General features: G+C 32.8%; 2 pseudogenes; one reads left to right on the forward strand and one right to left on the reverse strand.

The window, feature by feature from the left end:
* The first annotated feature begins 389 nt into the window (after positions 1 to 389).
* On the forward strand, positions 390 to 9930 carry LOC121223407 ((+)-delta-cadinene synthase isozyme A-like; annotated as a pseudogene).
* An 8622-nt stretch (positions 9931 to 18552) lies between these two features.
* On the reverse strand, positions 18553 to 22557 carry LOC107929752 ((+)-delta-cadinene synthase isozyme XC14-like; annotated as a pseudogene).
* Positions 22558 to 23409: the final 852 nt, after the last annotated feature.

Here is a 23409-nt window from a genome sequence, read left to right on the forward strand (position 1 = left end):
GTAACATTTCAAACATAAGTGACTAAAATGTAACCTGAGGTAAACAAAAGTGACTACTTTTGTAGTTTACCCTAAAAAAAACTTTTAAATAAATATTTAATTAAGCTTATATAGATTTATTAATATTGGTAGATTTGACAACCTTCTCATTGTACTTAATAAGTTTCGCAATAAATAATGTAAAAGACTATTAAGTAGAACCAAAACAAACAAGTCATCTAACTTGGAAAATAAAATCAACAAGTCATCTGCAAATGATAAGAAATAAATCTAAAATAAATATGCGGTAAGGTGAAAAAACTCAAAGGATGGTGCCTATAAATAAAAGCTACTCATAAAAGCATTTGGATCACACAAAACTCAAAACAGCTTTTACCATTCTAAACAAAATGTCTTCTCCAATTTCTACAAATCTTGTTCCATCTCAACATGGTAACGCCTCCAAGGAAAATCGTCATTTGTCCAATTTTAAAGCTAGCTTTTGGGGGGGGGGGGGCGTTTTCCTCTCTTCTCCTTCTCAAATGGTATATTCGGACGTATGATAATCAATTTTAATTTGAGTTTGTGTGACATCATATGTCTATATTGTTTAGATTTGATGTAAGTGCTAATATGTGTTTCATACAAATGTATTATAATTTTTAAAACTATTTTCGTAGTTGAAGAGACATACATCTGTTCTCATTTCAATGTGTCGGATACATGCATGTGAATAATTTAAAATTAATATAAAGCTTCTGATTTGAATAGGATATGGATGCTGGAACTCAACACGAGTACGAAGAATTGAAGCAAGAAGTGAGGAGAATTTTAGTGGCAAATATGGATAAATCGTCCCAAAAGTTGCATATAATTGATGCAGTCCAACGCTTAGGTGTGGCTTACCATTTCGAGAAAGAGATAGAAGAGGCCTTGGAAATTATATACCATCATCATTGCAATCATATTGAGATTGATGGTGATGATCTTTACACTACTGCTGTTCGAATTCGCCTGCTAAGAGAGCATGGTTTCCATGCTCATTGTGGTATGTCTTAGTTTTTTAAAAGCAAATCTGGTAACAAAAAAAGTTATGGAATTTAAATCGGTTTAAACGTGTCAAAGGTTACTGTATTCTTTTAAAACTTAAAATTTAGTCTCTATATTTTAATTTTGAGACCTTAAATCCCTTTTTTTTATTTAAAAATCTTAGTACTTCCATCTATTTTTGTCGTGAAAGTTAATAGTGTCAAAGGTGCAATAACTCTTTTTTAACCTTAAAAAATTACTATAAATATTGAGGGCTAAAAATGTTATTTTACCTTTGATACTTTAACGGAAAAATTATATGGAGGCACCAAGATTTTTAAATAAAAAAAATACAAGGATTCAATTTCTTAAAATTATAGTATAGGGACTAAATTTTAGATTTCAAAAGAATACATAGACCTTTAGCATATTTAAACCATTTAAATTTTAGACACGCTAGATACCACTATTTAAGGACTGTTGAAAAAACGAGGGACCTCTTGATCTAAGAATTTGTAGATGGTTCAATCCAGAATTATCATGATTTTCTTATCATAAAAAATCAAGAAGAAAATTCTTTAAACCTTTTCCTTTAAAATTTCAATAAAAATTAGGTTAAAATATGCCGTAAGTCCCTATACTCTTCATAAATTTAGAATTTAGTCACTGCACTTTTATTTTCTATGAATTTAGTTCCTGTACTTTTCAAATTTCAAATTTCAAATTTCAAGTCCAATTGTTAACACTGTTAACTTTTTATGGTTAAATTTTTAAGTGATTCATTTAACAAAACAATAAACTTCAATTTAACAAAAAAAAACTGACGTGGTAAAATTTTAATAAAATAATAAAAAATTCTCACTTGGTAGTTAAGTAACTAAAAAAATGAAGTAGTAAAAACCTTGAATTTAACAAAATAATTTTAATAGTATCAACAATTGGACCTAAAATTTTGAAATATGAAAAATAGAGAAACTAAATTCCTAGAAATAAAAGGATAGAGACTAAATTAGAAACTCATGAAAAGTACAAGAACTTATAACATATTTTAACCAAAAAAATAAAAAATTAATATATGTTATTAGGTTTTAACTTCCGACCTTTAGTTAATTTTTAGTTTTGAATATAGTATAAAGACGTGGCAGCTGTCTAACCACACTATGGAGTTTTTTAATCTACCCATAGTGGACAGACAGGTCAATTGTCCTTAATCAAATACATATTTATTATATTTAATACTTATTTTATATTAATTTTTTAATATAATCAATTGATTTAACCAGTACGATGGATTGAAGTATTTCAATCCATAATTAGAGGACTCACCATTTTGACTAAACTTGATATTTTAAATATTGAATTGTATGAACTAAGTGAACTAAGCATGAGATTTTAAGTTATTGTAAACTTGAATGAACCAATTTTATTTATTGAATACAAATTTGTAAAATCCTGTTAATAAAATTATAATTGAATTATTAAAAGGTGATTAGATGTTGAAATCCGAATCCTTCCATAAATATATTTTAAATTTACAAAGGGGAACTTAAAAAATAACGTCTCAAAATTGTTTGATGATTAAGCAGCCACATTTAACAAATTCAAAGATGAGAATGGAAATTTCAAAGAGTCTTTAATTGGTGATGTGAAAGGAATGCTAGAATTGTATGAAGCTACAGACTTTCAACTACATGGAGAAAATATATTAGAAGAAGTCCTTTCCTTCACTACATTTCATCTGAAGTTGGCAGAAACTACAGTAGACTATCCTCTCTACACACAAATAGCTAATGCTCTAAAGCGACCCCTTCGCAAGAGCTTGCCGAGGTTGATTGCTAGGAGCTACATTTCCATATATGAAGGATACGGTACCCAAGATGAAAATTTAATGAAATTTGCAAAGTTAGATTTCAAAATCTTACAACATTTACACAAGGAGATAAACAAGATAATCAGGTAACCGATAGTGGTAAAGATTTCCATAAGTCAAGCCAAAAAACACTCTTATTCATACCCTAGCCAATACACATATCGACTAATAATATATATGTATATATATATATCTTAATTTCTTCTTCTTCTTGTTTCAGGTGGTGGAAAGATTTAGATGTTGCTATCAATTTTTCTTTTATAAGGGATAGATTTGTGGCACTACACCAAAACAGGCTTTTAGTGGCGTTTTTAGCGGCGTTTGGATAAAAAACGCCGCTAACGATCGATCATTAGCGGCGCATTATGGAAAACACCGTTGAAAATAAGCATTAGCGGCGTTTTTGAGAAAGCGCCGCAAAAAACCTAAGCCCAACGACGTCGTTTCCCAAGCTTTCGGGGATTTAGCGGAGTTTCTAAGAAAGCGCCGCTAATGCTCAGGGCTTTAGCGGCGTTTTTGGAAAAACGCCGCAAAAAAACCTAAGCCCAACGACGTCGTTTTCTGAGCTTTCGGGGATTTAGCGGCGTTTATAGGAAAGCGCCGCTAATGCTCAGGGCTTTAGCGGCATTTTCGGGAAAGCGCCGCAAAAAAACCTAAGCCCCACGACGCCGTTTTCTAGGCTTTCGGGGATTTAGCGGCATTTTTAAGAAAGCGCAGCTAATGCTCAGGGCTTTAGCGGCGTTTTTGGGAAAGCGCCGAAAAAAACCTAAGCCCAATGACGCCGTTTTTTGAGCTTTCGGGGATTTAGCGGTGTTTTTGGAAAAGCACCGCTAAAAATATTTTATCTTAATTGGTTTATTCATATTAAATAAAATTCAATTTATTTCTAATTTAATATTTAAAATCTTTAGAAAAAAATAATGACACGTAGAAATAATTTGAAATAAAACACATGGAAAAATTAAAATATTATTATTTAAAATAATTGTAAAAGAGATAATAATAAATTTGTTTAGGGTTTTTGGTTTAGGGTATATGATTTATTTAAGATTTAAGGCCGGTTTAGGAGTTCATATTTTATCTTCTTCTTCTTGTTTCTGGTGGTGGAAAGATTTAGATGTTGCTATCAATTTTCCTTTTATAAGGGATAGATTTGTGGAATGTTATTTTTGGAAGTTGGGTGTATACTTTGAACCCCACTACGCCATTGTTAGAAATTTTGCGACCAAAGTGATATGCCTTATATCAACTTTGGATGATATTTATGATGTATATGGCCCATATGAAGAATTGAAATCTTTACAAAAGCAATTCAAAGGTCATATAAAACATATATCCACTTTTACTTCAAATCATTAGAAGTAAATGTTTTTTATTGATTGAATAATAGAGAGAATTGACCGTTTGAATGGATGATATATTTATATATTGTAGGTGGGATACCAACTGCATTGATCAACTTCCAAACTACATGAAATTGTGGTATAGTGAAATCTTAAATGTTTATAAAGATATGGAAGATTCTATATCCAAAGAAGGAAAATCATATTGCGTCCAAGTCGCAATAGAAGCAGTATATATGATTTTTACTTTTTTTTCTTGAAAAATTTTTTTATTTTGCAATCTGAATTAGCTACATTAGTTGTTTTTTGTTAACTTTTTGTTTCTTTGTTTATTAATAATGAGGACCATGAAGAAGAGAAGATTGATTGTTATTCATTTTTAGTTGAATAATCAGCTACCATATTTATACAGACTTTAATAAACGAACTAGTAACTAATTGTTAACTACCTCAGTAACTGCTAACTACTATCTGTTACTTAACTACCAACAACCACAACTATTTCTATTCCTTAATATGCCTCCAGCTACTCAATCTCTGCTATTTGCTCTCGTCTAGTAACAACTTTGAGACTTGAATGAAACTTTGTAAACAAAGAAGCAAATAAGGGTTTGGTGAAGATGTCTGCTACTTGATCTTGAGTTGGCACATGTCCAACATTCAATTTCCCAGCAGCAACCTTTTCTCTAACAAAAAACAGATCCAACTCTACATGTTTGAACTTCGAATGAAATATTGGATTAGCTGAGACAGCAACAGCCCCGGAACTATCACACTAAACTGTAGCTTTCTTAGAAGGAACAACATGCAACTCAGACAGAAGAGATTCCAGCCAGATAACATTGGTAACAGTATGAGCAAAACCGCGATACTCAACTTCTGCAGTAGACCTGGAGACAACTTGTTGCTTCTCAGATCCCCAGGCCACAGGATTTCCACTAAGAAAAACACAAAAACCTGTGGTTGGCCGCCTGTCATCTACATTCGTTCCCCAATTTGCATCAGAAAACCCTACTAGATCCAAGTTAACAACAGTAGTAAATTGAAGACCATACTCCATAGCATTTTGAAGGTATCTAAGAATCCGTTTGACACCCTTAAAGTGCTGATCAAGAGGCTTATGCATAAATTGGCATACTTTATTAACAGCAAAGGTGATATCAGGCCGAGTGGTAACAACATATTGTAGAGCTCCCACGATGCTTCTATAGTCAGACTCATTGTCAATAGCACTACCAACGTGCTGCGACAAACTTGTTGAAGTGGGTATTGGCGTGGGGGAACCCTTTGCTTGATCCATTCGAACTCGCTTTAAAAGATCATGAATATATTTTTGTTGATTGAGGAAAAGTCCATCAGTAGTAGGAACAACTTTAATACCAAGATAATAGCTGAGAGGCCCGAGATCCTTCAAAGAGAACTATGTATCTAAATTTGTAACAAATGCATCGATGTTGCCTTGATGGTTACCAGTGACAATGATGTCATCTACGGATACAAGGACATACAGCAGCACTCCTTCAGTGCTTCGAATAAACAAAGAGCCATTAGACTTTGCTATCACAAAATGAGATACAAGCAAGAAGTTTCTGAGTTTAGAGAACCAAGCTCGTGGTGCTTGTTTAAGACCATACAACACCTTCTTTAGCCTGCATACCAAATTCTGACCACCATGCTGCTGCTCAAAACCAGGGGGTTGAATCATGTAGATCTCCTCAGATAAGTCGCCATTAAGGAACGCATTATTGATATCAACTTGTCTTAACTACCAACCAAATTTCACTACCAAGGCTAGAACAACACCGATTGTAGTCGGTTTGACAATAGGGCTGAAGGTTTCATGAAAGTCTATGCCAACTTCCTGAAGGTAGCCTTTGACCACCAAGTAACCCTTATATCGAGCAATAGTTCCATCCGAGTGTCGTTTACACTTGAAGACCCATTTGCAGCCTACAGCTCTCCTATTTACAGGTAGAGAAACTAAATCCCATGTATTATTCCTCATCAAAGCTTCATATTCTTGCTGAGTAGCTGGGGTCCATTCTTTTCTAGACAAAGCCTCATCAATCGTGACAGATTCAGTAACATCCAGCTTAGTTGAGAAAACTCGAGGTTTGAAAATACCATTCTTGGACCTGGTCTACATGGGATGCGAGTTAAAAGGAGGAACAGACACATCTTCAACAATCTGAGGACTACTAGAAGCTAAATGTGAGCCAAATAAGTGAACAAGCTGAGAGGAAGCATCACAAGGAGAAGAAGTAGACCTACTGCTGTTAGCTGCAGTGGCTGGCAACAAAACATCAGTTGACCTGGGAAGCAAGTCAAGAGAGTCACAAGAGACAAACCTAGAAGAAGCATCGAGATTAGGCTATTGTAAGGAGGAACCGATCACTAGAACTTGAGAACATTGATGCAAGAACTGAGGTCGAGCCCCAAGGAGGACAGTAGTACTATCTGAGTTGTTTGAACAAGCAAAAGGGAAACATGTTTCATCAAACACCACATATCTAGAAAGAAACATCTTACCAATATCATCAAGGCACTTGTATCCCTTATGCACAGGGCTATAGCCAAGAAAAATAGAAGGTTTGGAATGAAATTTCAACTTATGAGTATTGAAAAGCCTGGGATACAGATAACATCAGCAGCCAAAGACTCGGAGGTGCATGTAATCAAGCAGAAACTTGTGAATAGTTCATAGGGAGACTTTCCATCAAGAACAGATTTGGGAGCCTATTAATCAGGTAGACTACGCTAATGAAAGCATGCACCCAAAGATGCATAGGAACCTTAGCTTGAGCCAGTAATGTCATGTCGATATCAACTATATGCCTATGTTTTCACTCGACCAATCTATTTTGCTCAGAGGTATGGGGAAACGATAGGCAATAGTGTATTCCCAACTGAGAAAGAACCTTTAGAAAGGATCGAAACTCGCCTCCCCAGTCAGTTTGAAGAACCTTCACATTACAACCAAATTGAACCTCAATGAATTTATAAAGATGCATAAATTTTGCAAGAGCCTTAGATTTATGTTTAATGAGATATAACTAGGTATATCTAGAGTAAGCATCAACAAACAAAATGTAATAAGAATGACCCTCGGAAGTGACAGAAGCTGCCCCCCAAAGATTAGCAACAATAAGCTCAAAGGGAGCCGAGTACATAGTAGAAGAAGGAGAAAATGAGAGTTTAAGAAATTTTCCAAGCTGACATGCTGAACAAATTGAACCCAGCTTAACATTGCTTTCAACTATATTACATTTTTGAAGTACTGAAATGATAGTTTTATTACAAGGGTGCCCAAGCTTTCTGTGCCATAGGTCAAAAACAGAAGTACTAGGAGTAAGTGTCTTCAAATGAGTAGCATGAATAGTGGCTGGAGAAGACAAGGCAGTGATAACCATTGGAGAGGCTAAGAGATCAAACTTGTACAGACCATTATGAATGTTCCCCACCAGCAAGATGTTCCATGTCTTGATATCATTCGCAAAGTAATGAACAGAATGAAATTCAAAATAAACCTGGTTATCTTTTGTAAACTGAGCAAAAAATAGTAAATTTTTACAAATTTGAGGAACATGCAAGAAATGTTTCAAATGAAACACTTGACTAGCAGCTGTAAAATGACCTGAGCCAACATGAGCTACAGGTACAGGCACTCCATTTCCCATGTAAAGCGTGTGGTTACCTGTGTATGGTGTTGTATCCTTCAAATTATCCAAATCATTAGTGACATGATTGGATGCTCCTAAATCTGGATACCAAGTTTTTGTATTCAGAGAACTCAAGGAATATCGTCCTTATTTAGAACTATCAGTAGGAGCTGAATCATCCCTATGAGAATATCATGCATAAGTCAAATTTGAAGAACCCTAAAACTGATGACAGTGAGCCTGCATAGACTGATCAGAAACACCTTCAAAGGTTTTATCAAACCGATAATAGCACTTCTGGACAGTATGACCAACTCGTCCACATAGTTGACATTAAGGCTTAGTATAACAAACTTCTTTCCTCAACCACGGCCTCGAGAAAACCTACTATTACCTCTGTAGGATGATCGAGGTCATCTATCAAACTGATTGTTACTATTATCAGTGCTTTCACGTTACTGAGTAACATTTGCCTAAAAGGAGACGATTGAAACCAATTCTTGTTGTCAAGTTTCACAATCAATAAGCATTTCTGCAATAAGATCAAGAGGAACACGCATTGCAGAAGATACAATCCTAATTGATTCAAATTCCACAGGCAAACTAGCAAGGATAATACTAATCTGTTCTTGTTCAGAAACACCATTCCTTGTAGCCATCAGAGTGTCACGTAAACCCTTAATCTTGGTTAGATATTCTTTCACAGTTAACTGTCATTTTTCTGAGAGTACAAAGAATGTCTCAAGATAGAGACTGTCAAAGTAGATTTTGAAGCAAAATGGTGCACTACAGTACTCCAGACGTCAAAGCTCGATTGAGCACTAGTGAGATGAACAAAGATCTCATCACAGATTGTAGATAGTAGCCAAGAAGCCAATAGTTTGTCTTGTTGCTTATGAAACAAGAATGCAGGATTAGGAACAAGATTACCATCCTTATCAATAACTAACTATGAAGGAGTATTAATTGTTCCAACCACAAAATCTTACAATCCATAACCTTCAAGAATCAATAGAACTTGTTGTTTCCACAAAAAAATTACACTAACCAAGTTTCACAGTGCCATGCTTGGGAAACTACTGTATCTTCCTCAAAGAAGCATCACCAGGATTGGAAAAAGAACCATCTACTTGAGCAGTAGTATTAAAAGACTGACGATTTTCATTATTGTGACTAGAAACAACCTCAGTTGCAATGAGCGAGAGGAGGGAAAAAAATAAAAGACTATGGCTCAAATACCATAATGAGAACCATAAAGAAGGGAAGATAGATTGTTATTCATTTTTAGCTGAATAATCAGCTACCATATTTATACAGACTTTAATAAACGAACTAGTAACTAATTGTTAACTACCTCAGTAACTGCTAACTACTATCCGTTACTTAACTACCAACAACCACAATTGTTTCTATTCCTTAATAGTTAATAGATGGAACGAAAATCTCAAGTTTACTATGTTGAGGCCAAATGGTTGCATGAAAATTACGTACCAACAATGGAGAAGTATATGCCGATTGCATTAGTCTCTTGTGGTTATTGGAATCTTATGATGTCATCTTTTGTTGGCATGGAAGATAGCATAACAAAAGAGACATTCAATTAAGCATTTAATGACCCTAAGATTGTTAGAGCTTCAAGCACTATCTGTAGGTTGATGAGTGATATTGTTGGCCACAAGTTACAATAACTTATTTGTTTATTTTTATTATCTGACATAGCTCTACATTAGCTCAAATTAATTTATGTTTATTGTAGGTTGAGCGAGAGAGAGGACATGTTTCCTCAGCAATAGAGTGTTACATGAAACAATATCGAGTGTCAATGCAAGAGGCGTACAATGAGTTATACAAGCAAATAAACAATGCTAGGAAGGATATAAATGAAGAGTTTTTGAAACCAACAGCAGCACCAACATTGGCTCTTAATCGAATTCTAAACCTTGCAAAGGTCATTGATCTCCTTTACATGGGCGAAGATGCTTATACACAAGTTGGAGAGTCAGCAAAAACTAGCATCACTACTTTGCTAATAGATTCAATCCTAATTTGATCAAGAATTTAAGGTTCAAATGAACATGAACTCACTTTTGAAAACTGACATTCAAAAGATTATTCTCTTATCTTCAAGTTGTCAGCTCATTTGCAAAATAAATAATTACTTGTCAGTGTGTTGTTTTTATGGTGCTCTTCAATCTCTTGGCATGTGCTGGAGTTTTAGAGTTGTCTAGTGTCACTGGGATTGTGTTTGTGTATACGTCAATTGTCGTTGTCTTTTAGTGTTAGTCATGATGCTTTGAATTTAATTAAATTTAGTTGTTTAAATGTGTATTATGTATTGTCTCTTTTGTATTAATAAAACTTAATGAAGGTTCATTATCAAATTTAATTCCCAAATCGAAAACAAGAAAAGTGAGCTCCTTGTTTTATCATGTATTGTCTCTTAGTTTTATGGGAACTATGCTATTTTTTTGGATGAGAAGGCTAGATTTGTTTCTATTGGAGGTGCACGTGATTCTTACTTAATCCTCTCTAGTCTTGAAAGTTTTTTTATTAATATTTTAGGTGGCTTGGGTTGCAATTTTAATGTGTGTTTTCAAGTGTAATTTTGTAATAGCTAATGTTTTATATAGACTTCAGATGTGTATTTAAAACTTAAGTTGAAATTATATATTTATATGAGTGGATTGATGGACGATTGAAAGTCTTTTTGATGTTTTTGTTGTTGGGATACAATGGTCATTTTCATTAATTGTATCCAAATTTGGTGGTTGCCACCTTCTATTAATAAATGTTCATGTTTGGCTGAGAAAAACAAAGTTCTGTTTGCCAACCATTTCCCAATTTGAGTGCTTTAATTTCAATTAGCTCCAATTTCTTGTCTCTTCTCATTATCAGATTTAATTCCCAAATCCAAAACAAGAAAAGTGAATTTGAGGATTAAGAAAAAAGGGAAAGGTAAAAGGTGTAAGAATAAATTTCCTAAACCCGATCCATGTGGAGCTAAAACTAAGAATGAGTTATTATCTGATTCTGAGAATAAAAAGAGGCTTCTGAGATGTTGGAGCTTGGGAAAAAATTGAGCTTACGAATCATTAGAAATGAAGAAGAAGTTATTAAGGTGAAGCTGATCATTTCTCTTTTATCTCTATGGATTATGCCTCGCATTTTTTTGACCAAAATAGAGTTGACTTCCTAACGAGAAAGAGGCGTCGTCCCAACGACACGACCACTGATGTTCTAACGATGCAATTAAGGGTGTCCGGACCTATGAATTTTGATTTTATTTGACCTATAAATTTAGCCTATAAATAGGCCTTTTCACCCTAGAAAAATTAACTTATTACACTTTTAGGTTTTAGCTTTTACAAGTTTTAAGAGAATTTTATGTTTACGTTTTGATGGTTCTTATTTTGGGTTTTGGGGTTTAGTTTTTATCTCTATCTTTGTACTCTTCATTTTTGCCGTTATAGTGAAATTATCTTTTCCCGTGGTTTTTTGTCCTCTTCGAAGGGATTTTTCCACGTAAAATATTTGTGTTCGATCTTTTCAATTTCCTTGTTATTTTACTTATTTGTTGCTTAATCGGGTTTATCCTTGACAAATTGGTATCATAGCTAGTTTGATTTCTGCATTCAACCCGTTCAGAGATGGCAGCAACAAGGTTTGATATTGATAAATTCAATGGAATCACAAATTTAAATTTGTGGCAAGTTCGGATGACAACAATTCCGATTCAAAGTAATCTTGAGAAGGTCTTTACAGAGAAGAAGCTTGCAGACACGGATGAATCAGAATGGGATAGGTTATCTAAAAAAGTTTTATCCATGATACAATTTTATGTAACAAATAATGTGTTGCGGAAGATTTTGATGGAAAAACGACATTCACCTTATGGAAAAGGTCAGAAACCTTCTATATGACAAAGTCTATGGCTAACTGATTGGTTTGGAACAACGACTATACATTCTCTGCATGGATGAAAGTGAGCACCTTAGAGTACACATCAGTCAATTTATTACTCTTTTAAATGATATTTAAAATGTTGAGGTTCAAAAATGATGATAAAGATCAGACTATGCTATTATTATCATTTTTACCCCTTCATACAAGTCTTTTAGGGAGACCCTAATTTTTTACAGCGATAACCTCTCGTTTGAAGATGTGAAGGGTCATCTGTTGAGCAAAGATAAAATCAACAATGAGTTTGGTTCGAATAGCAAGTCAGATAGGCAAGTCTAAGTTTTGGTAGCGTCAAGGAAGCGAGATAAGAGATGTCATTATTGTAAGAAATTAGGTCATGTTAAGGTAGATTGTTACAAACTGTGAAATAAAAGGGTTGCTAAGAGCAACAAGGAAGATTTAGCTGGTACTAATTTGGCCAATGACAAGGTTGATGATTTCTTATTGGTGTCAACAAGTGAAAACTCTGAGCATACATCCGAGTGGATCCTGAATTCGAGGTATTCTTTTCACATGTGTCCCAACAAGAATTGATTCTCTACAACAAATCAGTTGAAGATGGAGTTATGCACATGGGGAATGGTTCACCCAATAAAGTAATCAATATTTGTACTATTCAAATCAGAATGCATAACGGATAATTAGGACAGTATTAGATGTCAGCCATATGCCTAATTTAAAGAGATCTAATCTCCTTGGGAATTTTGGACTCGAAGGGTTGTAGAATTAACATAGAGTCAAGCAATATTAAGGTACACTATGGGGCTCTCATTTTGATGAAAGGTAAAAAGATTGACAGTCTTTATGTTATGGAAGGATCAATGGTGACTGGTGAAACAAGTTGTTTCTCCTTTGTTAATGAGTCGAAGTCAACTTGTTTTAAGTAGAGACAACTTGGTCATAGGAGAGAAAAAGGTATGATTGTTTTGTATAAAAGAGGTTCTCTTTTGAATTGAGGTTTTAAAAATATAGAGCACTATGTTCGTAGAAATCAAATCTGAGCCAGTTTTGATTTGGCTGTGTATAATTCAAAGAGTAAAAGTCTTCCAACTTCTAAGCACAACTTTGCCAAAGAAGGCATTATGGAAATATGAGCCAATGTAGAGATTTTTAGAGTATGCCTCACGGTTTTTGGTCGAAATAGAGTTGACATCCCAACGACAGAACCATTTACATCATGAAAAGAAGAGATATGTCACATCCCAAAAATTGAGGGTTAGTAGAATCGACTTTGTGAGTCGAGAGAGAGTGGTCATTCCCTAGTTTTTGAGATTATTTGTGTGTTTTTATGAAATAAATGAGGTATTCATTTGCTGGTTAAGTGTTAGTGAAACCTTCATTGAAACCTAAGTTCAAATCCCTTCTCTCGCACCATTTTTATTATTTTACAAATTTTGTACAAATATTGTAAGGTTATGTCAAGAATGAAGAAACAACATAGTGGTTTAAGGAAAAATAATGAAGCATGATAATTAGATCAAAGTCTTAAGTTTGATTCCCTTCCCTTGCAAAATAGCTTATTTTTTGCTAAAATTTCTCTTTCTCCTTATTTTGTGCAGCCTAAGCCTTGAACACTAGGTATAACTACAACTCTTTCTTGTATTTTTTAGCCTTTAAGTTAAATTTTCCATACTCTAGTCGTTTACCCTCTTCCTCTCCTCTTTTCTCTTCAATTTTCTTTCTTTCTTCCCTTGTGTATTGTCGACTCATCGATGACTCAGATCTGACAATTCAAGAAGCGTAAGTGTGGTTGATCACGGGCTAGTATGTAGTTTCAGTTTTGATGTTGGGAAAATTGTTAATTGATCAAATTGAAGATTTTAATCTTGGAGTAGCTACCGGTTTTTTAGTATTTAAATGTGTTAGCTTTGGACTTAAATTCCCTAAATCAATAGTGAAGCCGTTAGATGTTCGCGCCTACGATTCGCATCAAACCAGCGTAAAAAACATAACTAGTTTGGATTTGAAAAATCATTATAATTGTAATAATTGGATTGAACCCATAAGAGGGTGATTTGGGCTGTTTAAGTGGTATATTAATTTACTTAAATAATTATTTTTAATTTAGGTTCGTTATAAAGTCTTAAAGAGAAACTACGAGATTCGCAAGTGTGTTGTAGTAGAACGTAATTAAGGTGCGGGTCCTACTTGAATGTGTTAATTTTTTTAAACGATACAATTGATGACTAAGCTTGCTAATCGGGATTGGCTAAATGGTTATGTAATTAAATTGTAAGTGGTTTAACTAGCTATGTTTCGAGCCCTAATTGTTTAGTGTGTTAGCAAAAATATGAGTGTGGCTGAATAATAGTTTGATTGATATTGTTGTGAATGGTTAGTTGATATGATGTATGTTGATTGTATGTATAGCATGATTCTAAATGAGAATAAGGCTTGCACATGATATATTTCTAAGAATGATTTGCTATGAAATATTTGAAAGACTGCTATACATGCACTCGGAAAAGAATTGTTAGTTATATGAGATTGTGATATGTTGAACGACACCATCTTAATGGTGAATTGAAAGTTGGATAAATGATTCTATTTACTAAAAGTATTTGATAAAATGAGGGTGTGTTGATCATGCCAAAGAAATGTGAAAATATTGAATTCATGACTATGTACGAGATTGAATGACATCTTACATGTGCATTGGAGTGGGATCATTATTGTGGTTGACGGAGGAGTTCTATGGAGATTCGGTGGCATAATAAGTCTGCATTTCTTCCTAGGCAGCGCACTGCATTGGAGATTTGAGGAGATTTGGCGATTTTATTGCATTTATTTTTTAAATGGTAGATTTTTTGCAATTAAGTTCATTCGATGGTTTTACCACATTGAGCTTTGCTCGCATTCATTGGAGTTTGGCAAACGGGTTCTGGGGAACTCACAGTGTGTAACGGATGGTTTGGTTAGAACTTTTTCATTGCATCATTTGCATCACTCCATGTTCATACACTGTTTGACATCGATTTGGTAATGGCTATGTAATGATATGAAATTCCAATGATGGTTCTGTGTTCTTCTATTAATACTAATATGCTTCATTGTATTTGTTATTTTTCTTTGTTTTAATAACTGTTCGACTCACATTGAGCTTCCATAAGCTCACTTCCCCGTAGTGTTTAACTTTTCAGGTAAACCTCGAAACTAGGATTGGACCCGACATACGAAGAATCCCCTTGGACCTCGGACTATTTTTAATAAGCATTATTAAGTCTCTATTGGTTTTGGTTTGTAATTTTTAATTATTTCTAGTATTTGGCTTGGTAACTTTTCATTTGGGGATTTTTGCATGCATGGATTGCTCAAGCATAATAACTAAAAAATGCTTGATAGCCGGTTTAAGTAAAAGTTGACATTATTCCCTAATTTCTGCTGCATTGCAAAGGAACCATTTTTTAACAAAAAAAAACAAATTGGTAAGGCAACTAGATTTCCAAAATGACATGAATAATGGTTTTCTTTCAACTGCATTAGTTAACATCAAGTTTTTACAAAGTAAAGCGACGAACAAAAGATTTTTCTAAAATAACACTATAAATAATAAAATGAATTTTAAATACAAATGACCCAATAAATGAATGTTTATAAACTAACTCAACGTATAACTATGGTTTTTTCTCTTAAATGAGTTCATTGAAAGTCTTCAAAAGTAATATAAGTTAGTTTAGCCATTTCAGTGGCTAATGTAGCATTCTTAATCTAACCATATCATCTAGGCCAGGTTAGGGAGGTTATAAGACGTCTCATCCGAATCATGTGATGAAGGACGTCCTTACGAGGTAGCAGCCACGTCATGGCAAGGCGACATATTATGTAATTTTCTCGGCTTCCTTCTTTCAGTCTAATTTTAATTATTTGTCCCAGACAAACTCTAATTAGTGTAGGTTATTTTAATATTATTTGACCTGTGAATTTAGCGTATAAATAGACCATTTTCTACTCTAGAAAAATTAACCCAGTACACATTTAGATATTAGCTTTTACAAGCTTTCAGAGAATTTTGTATTTACGTTTTGAGGGTTATTATTTAGGGTTTCAGGGTTTAGTTTTTATCTCTATCTTTGTACTCTTCATTTTTGTCGTTACAGTAAAATTATTTTTGCATGTGGTTTTTTATCCTTTTTGGATGAGTTTTTCCATGTAAAATATTTGTATTCGATATTTTCAATTTCTATGTTATTTTACTTGTTCGTTGTTTAATCTAGTTTATCCCCGAGAATCTCGGGTACAAACAAGGTTTCTTTTCCCTTCTGCTTTTCCAAAGTGGCCTTAATGTTGCGGGGTGATGGTTTTTGTTGGATGAGAACGCTAGATTTGTTTATATTGGAGGTGCAAGTGATGCTAAGTTAATCCTTTGTGGTCTTAAGTTTTCATATGTATTTATGTTTCTAATATTAAAGGAAATAAAGTAAATTAGGGTTTTGCTATAATGGTTTGATTATCTCGGATTGCTAAATATCGACGTTGGTTTTATAATGATTTGTAGGACTAAATTTTAAATTTCAAAAAAATATATAGACTTTTAACATATTTAAACCATTTAAATTTTAAACCATCTAGATACTTTATCTGTCACAAATTATCCTATTATTTACATCCATTTTTACACATAATTGTATTTTGTTTAATAGTAAATTAAATTATCTTAGTATATATCTATGTTTTCATACTTGAAGTAATGATTTATGCTTTTTACTAGTTTTTATTACATCTTAGATATCTAAATAAGGTTACATGGTCTTGTAGGACAAATTAAGAGCTAAAGATACATATTTGAGTCGAAAATGTTGCCTATGTTGTGACACCAAGACATCGTTGTTGCAACAATAGGATCCGATGTTGCAACACTATGATGTTGCTACACCGATGTTAGACAAATTACTATCTCGGATTGCTATATTAGGTAAAACAATTGGATCTAGGCTAAAAGAACTTGCATAGTCGAAACAAGGGATAGGATAAGCCTATACATGAACTTAAGAGTATATTTAAGTTTATTTCATTTTATTTAGTTTATTAATATTATTATCATCTTGCTTCGATATTAACACCACTAATTCGTGACTCAAGTAGATTAGCAATTATTTCTGATAATTGGCTTAATAGCAGTTTTCCCTAAACTACAATCCTTTGAGTACGATTCTCAGAATACTTACCAAGTGTTTCGTTGTAAACAAACTATATTACAATCTGACCCATATACTTGCAGACACCGCCTCAATTCCATATATTTTGCAGTAGTATTCTTACTCGAGACGTTAGTACGTCCGGAAGTGATCAAAACCACTATTTAAGGATGACTACATTTGTGTTGAAAAAACTAATCATATTAATCTATCACTCCTCTAGATTTAAGAATTTGTAGTTCATTCAATCCAGAACAACCATAAAAATGCTTGATTTTCTAATGATAAAACATCAACCAGAAAATACTTAAAATTTGAGACAACAACAATAGATTTTAAACCTTTTTCTTTTAAAATTTCAATAAAATTTAGTTTAAAATATGTTATAAGTCCTTGTTCTCTTCATAAATTTAAATTTAGTCTCTACACTTTTATTTTCTAGGAATTTAGTCCCTCTACTTTTCAAATTTCAAAATTCAAGTCCAATTGTTAATAACTTTTTTTGTTAAATTTGTTGGTGTGATATTTTGAAATAAATAAAATGTAACTAAAAAATTAACATTGTAATAAACTTGAATTTAACAAAATAATTTTTAACAGTATTAATAGTTGGACCTAAAATTTTAAAATATGAAAAATAGAGCGACTAAATTTTTAGAAATAAAAAGATAGAGACTAAATTAGAAATTCATGAAAAGTATTTGGACATATGACATATTTTAACTAAAAATTAATATATGTGATTAGATTTTAACGGTTAGTTAATTTTTTGTTTTTAATATAGTATAAAGACATGGAGTTTTTAAAATCTACGCATAGTGGACAGACAGTTCAATTTTAGTTAATCAAATACATATTTTATCTAATATTTATTATATTTAATACTTATTTTATATTAATTTTTAATATAATCAGTTGGTTCAACCTGTCGGATCAATTAATCTATTTTAATAGATAATTAAAGAAGAAATAAGAATATTTTGTCATTTCACACATTGCAATGAATGCATCTACCAACATCTTATGGTGTTTTGATAATGGTTGCTCAGGGAATATGATTGGAGATATGTCAAATTTGAAGCATCTTGTGAGGTGCTTGGAGGGTAGAGTGGCCTTTTGGAGATGGGGAGAAAGGTGGAGGGTTTTAATCATCTATCATGAAATTATGTAGTGACATATTCATGAGCTACATAACCTATTAAACATAATTGCACATGAAAGTAACACAAAGATGTTGAGGTGCCAAGATCTATATAACTCCTTAAATACAATAGGACATGTAAAAATAACACTAACATATATTAAGGTTTATTGAGGTTTCAGGCACTAAATAACACCTTAAACAAAACATGATACATAAAAGTAACATAAACACATACCATAGAGTATTGAGATGCTAGGATCTATATAACAACTTAAATAGAATATGACACATACCAATAGCACAAAGATATACCATAGATTATTGAAATATCAAGATCTATAAAACACCTTAAACACAACATGACACAAACAAAAGTCACTTAAAAGAAACCAAACACAAAAAGGATCATGAGATAAGGTAAATTCTTAATTCCTCAAGTTGAGAGTGAGATTGGATTAATGAGCAAAGAAGTGATCCCATCTTTAGAATTTTTTCCAACATGTGTGTACTGATCTTCTCCATCTTTGTAAAGAAAATCGATGACCCTTGTAAGATTGAGACTTCGCATAAGAACTGGCATCGGAACAACCTTGGATGTCTCACTAAACATCAACTCATGGTTTATATCTTTCCAAGCATTCTCCACTTGCTTCTTCAATTCAATGCATGCTTCTTGTTCTGAAACTCCATAGTCTCTCATGTAGCATTCAACAGCTGATGCACAATGCTCTCTCTCTTGCTCAAACTACATATTATATGCATTAGCCTTATTTATCAAATGTAAGTCATAGAATATACTCTAGCGAGATTCCAGGGGAAAAAATACCTTGTGTGAAGCAATATCATCCATGAGACGACAAATAATGGAAGATGCAGCAATAATTTTAGGGTTGGTAGATGCCCAATTAAAAATCTTAGGTGTTACCAAATCCCCCATTCCAATAAAAGATGTGAGAGTTAACATGATATAGCCAGCTGTTAAAACTGCGTTCCTCATATACTCCTCCATCGTTGGTACATAGTTTTCATGGCACCAATTAGCCTCCACCATGTAAGCTTCAGATAATTGTTTAAACTATGAAATGGAAAGAAAAAAGAAACAAAAAATCGTCAGCTCAAGTCTAGAGTTAGGATGTTAACAAAATGGATAAATTAATTGAGACTCATTTTTTTAGGTAATTGCATTTAACTTTTTTTCTCTCTCTCTTTATAAATACATATAATGAAGATACTTTTGAGAAAATGTTGTCCGGATCCATACACATTTACCCTAAAAATTTGAGGTTTTCAATGAATCAAGGGAAAATGGGCATCTCTACTATGCACCTTTAGAATCTCCCCCAAGTTTACAAGCTGGTAGGCTGATTCCTTTATTCATCAAAAATGATATAAGCATGGATTGGGGTAAATCAGTTTATCCATCCGAGCTTGAAATTTGGTTTAGACCAAAGTATTTAGTTTTAAAAAAATATCGTGGGCAATAAAATTAGTTTTGTTTAAACTATGGGTTGAGTAGGGTTTGAACACTAACATGCAAGGCTTGAGCTCGGTCCATCCCAACTTGCTTTTCGTACTGTATTCTATTATTTTTATGTATATTAATTAATTTATATCATATAAAAATTAAATTTATAATAATATAATATTATGTTGTAAACAGCTAAAATATGTTGTCGTGAATTGTATGAAGCGGTGATTAAAGTTCTTGTCAAACACATGTTTGACATGGGTTCAAACCGTGTTACCCCCATCCCCTACCTCCAATATTTACAAAAAGAAAAAACTATTAAAAATATATTAACTTGTCTAACTTTAAAACTTCGATAAAATACATATTAAATTAAAAGTAGCGTAAATTAATTTTCTTTCCAATTTTTTTTTTAAGTATGGACAAATTTGTGCAAAATTTGAGGTTGAAAGACAAGTTAGCATGAGTAAATATATAGATTATATTAATACAATATAATAACCTAGACCAACACAACTCATGAACACTTCTAAAATAAGGTACTAGTTTATTAAATTAGCAAATCATGTATATGTTAAACCAACAATGAATGAATTTACTTTGAAATGGCTTCTCAATTAATTCTTCTTTCACAAAAATAATAATAAATAAGATAATGTGTGAATTTACAGCGTTTTTCGAGTATTCAACACAACATGATTTTTCTTCTTTTGCCATCGCTTTCTCTACTTCTCCATAAACATCCAATAATGATTTGTAGAAGAATTTCATGTATTCTGGAAGTTTATCTATACAATCAACATCCCACCTGAAAATAAATTAAAATTTTACAATTTGAACATGAATGGATTGGAGTCAGCTTTAGATTTAAAAAATCGATACTTTAAAAGTGTGGAATATAATTTTATATATATAAATTGTTTGACCTCTGAATTGCATGTGTAAAGAGTTTGAGTTCTTCCAATGTGCCATATGCGTCATAAATGTCATCCATAATTGATGTCATGGCTAATACTTTAGTTAATATCTCTCTGGCGAGAGAGTATTGAGGCTCAAAGTATACTCCTAATATCCAAAAGTAACCTTCCACCAATCTATTTCGTATAAATGGTAACTTTTTGGCAAAGTCGAAATCTTTCCACCACCTGAAACAAAACCCATAACTAATGAATTATTCATCCTTGAAAATTTGGTTAAAGTATTAATTAATGTTGAAGGAGTAATTTATTACTTGGAGATTTTGCTTAGCTCTTCCTTATGTAAATTTTGTAACAAGTTGAAATCCAACTCTGCAAACTTCAACAACGTTTTGTCATGTGACCCATCATCTTTATAAATGTCTATGAAACGCCTAGCCTCCAACCTTGGCAAGCATTTGCATATGGGTCGGTCTCGAGCACGGGAGACCAAGACTGAAAGGGGAAATTCAATGGTGCCGGTAGCTTTGGCTAAATCTAGATGAGTGGTGGTGAAACCAAGAGCTTCTTCCAGTATATCTTCTCCATGCACACGTAAATGTGCTGCTTCATATAATTCTAGTAAGCCTTTCACATCACTTGTTAAGGACTTGTCAAAGTTTCCTTCATCATCTTTGAACTTGTAGAATGTGTCTGTACAATCGAACAAGATAGTATGATATATTTCAATGAAAATACAATGATTGCAATTAAAATTTTCCTCATATTAAATTTATAAGTTATTTTTAATGAAAATCACTTTTCATTGTTATATTTAGGCATAATGACATGGCATTATTTGTCATATATGTCACATCAATAAATAATTTAAAAAATATAAAAAATAAAAACAATGCAAAATTCAAAAAAAATATTATCATGAAGCACAAGTGAATAGCCATGTAAGGTGCCATGTTTAAATTTTAGCGTTTTAATCACTATTTCTTTTCAAAACATAATAATTTGAGGTTTTTTTTGAAAAGTTGTTAATTAAATCATTTTTTTAAGAAAAAGGTTAATAACCAGTTTTAACTAAAAAAAAAGATCAAATCAATAAAAGATATAAATACTAATGATTAAATTTATCATTATGCTTTATATTTATCATCCGAACTTTGTTTTTAATAATTACTAATAACTTATATTTATTAAAAATAAGCATGTTGACATTTTATTTGATTGATGGAGCTTTTCGTGGCAATCATGGTTGGAGTGTTCTTTTATTCTATTTTCTTTTGTCGATTGGGGGTGCTTGTTTTGCCGGTCTATTTTGCATGTTGCCTGTTCTGCTTATCTTTTTTAGTTTCGGAAAAGTCAACGTAAACTCTAAGCTCACACTAAAATTTTTAATTGTGTTAAAAGAAAATTTTGATAAATAAGTGAAAATGGACTCACCACAATGAAAACTAAAGCCATTTTCTCTAAGTAATCGAAATCGAAGAGAGGTACCTCGAGAGTTTGGTCATCGTTGCAGTCATGCTCATAAATGTTGTGCAATGCTTCTTCTATCTCTCTTTCAAAATGGTAACTCACACCTAACCGTCTGATTGTATCAATCAAACGCAATTTATGCAGTAAGTCATCATCCATGGCTACCTTAACCATCCTTCTTATTTCTTCTTTCAGTTCTCCATGTTGTTGTTGAATTGTAGCATCTTCCTTCTGCACAATTGTAATGTGAGAAAAAAAGATTAAAAAAACTCAACAATACTAGATATGAGGCATAAAAGGAATTTAAACGCGAGAAAATATTATATGAAAACACAAATTTAGATTTATATGTAAGACTTTATTATACAATGTAGATTCTTTACCATTTTAGATGGAGGTGAAAGGAAAGTGTTCCCCCAAACGCAAAGATGAAAGTTGGCTAAGGGACGATTGTGGTTGGACATGGATCTATGAGTTGAAGGAGGAAGCTTTGATGAACATATTTGAGAAGACATTTTTTTAGAAATGTGATGAAATGGTGTGGCCAAAGAGCTCCTATGTAGTAGAGGAGGTTAGACAGGATGGTGAGACTGAAGCTACACATAAACTTATATAGAAACTGTCCCAAGCTTTGGGTTTCAAAAGGATAGTGGAAAAAAGGATAAACTACACTATGAGTTAGTAAACTATAGGTAACTTTTCAATTTGGTCACTAAATTATTCAAAAGTTTTCATTTAAGTCATTGGATTGTTAAAATTGATGCTATATGACTTTTTCTGTTCGCATTGCTTGCACCAATCGAAAATTTTCTTTCCTCTTCTCTTTTATAGTTTAGTTTTTTTCATAGAACAGCCTTAGATATCACATCATAAATCCACGAACCAAAATTTAAACAACTTTTTTCTTTGATCTCAAACACTGATTGCTAGATCCGTTTGGATCTAAGGTATGTTCTTCTACTCGTTGATGGGTACTGATCTACCGTACCAATCGTCAAATCGTTTCTTGGAGCTCACTGGTGAACCTTTTTTTTAAAAAAATTTAACAGTCCCATGGCTTAAATAAAATTTTTTGAATAGTTCAATGATTTAAATGAAAACTTTCGAATAATTTAGTGACTAAATTGCAAGTTTTAAAAATTAAATAATTAAAATAAAAATTTACTCATAATTTAATGACTTATAATATATTTTAAAAAAATTATTGTAGAGGTAAATTCAGATAGGATATAGGTAAAATAATTTTGCAGGATGTTTGGGCTTCATGAATGTTAGTATTAGTGACAGTGTTGCTGATATAATAGCCTTCAAGTATTTTGTGTGGCGGGTGACGAACAGTGAAGTGCTTTGTGGATTGAAATTGGATACGCAATGTAACATAGCAATGATTCCTTGAATTTGGATGGTGATCAAATGGTTTGGGTTTGGGGTGTAG

The sequence above is a fragment of the Gossypium hirsutum genome, chromosome D11 (genome assembly GCF_007990345.1).
Source record: "Gossypium hirsutum isolate 1008001.06 chromosome D11, Gossypium_hirsutum_v2.1, whole genome shotgun sequence".
Taxonomy (NCBI): domain Eukaryota; kingdom Viridiplantae; phylum Streptophyta; class Magnoliopsida; order Malvales; family Malvaceae; genus Gossypium; species Gossypium hirsutum.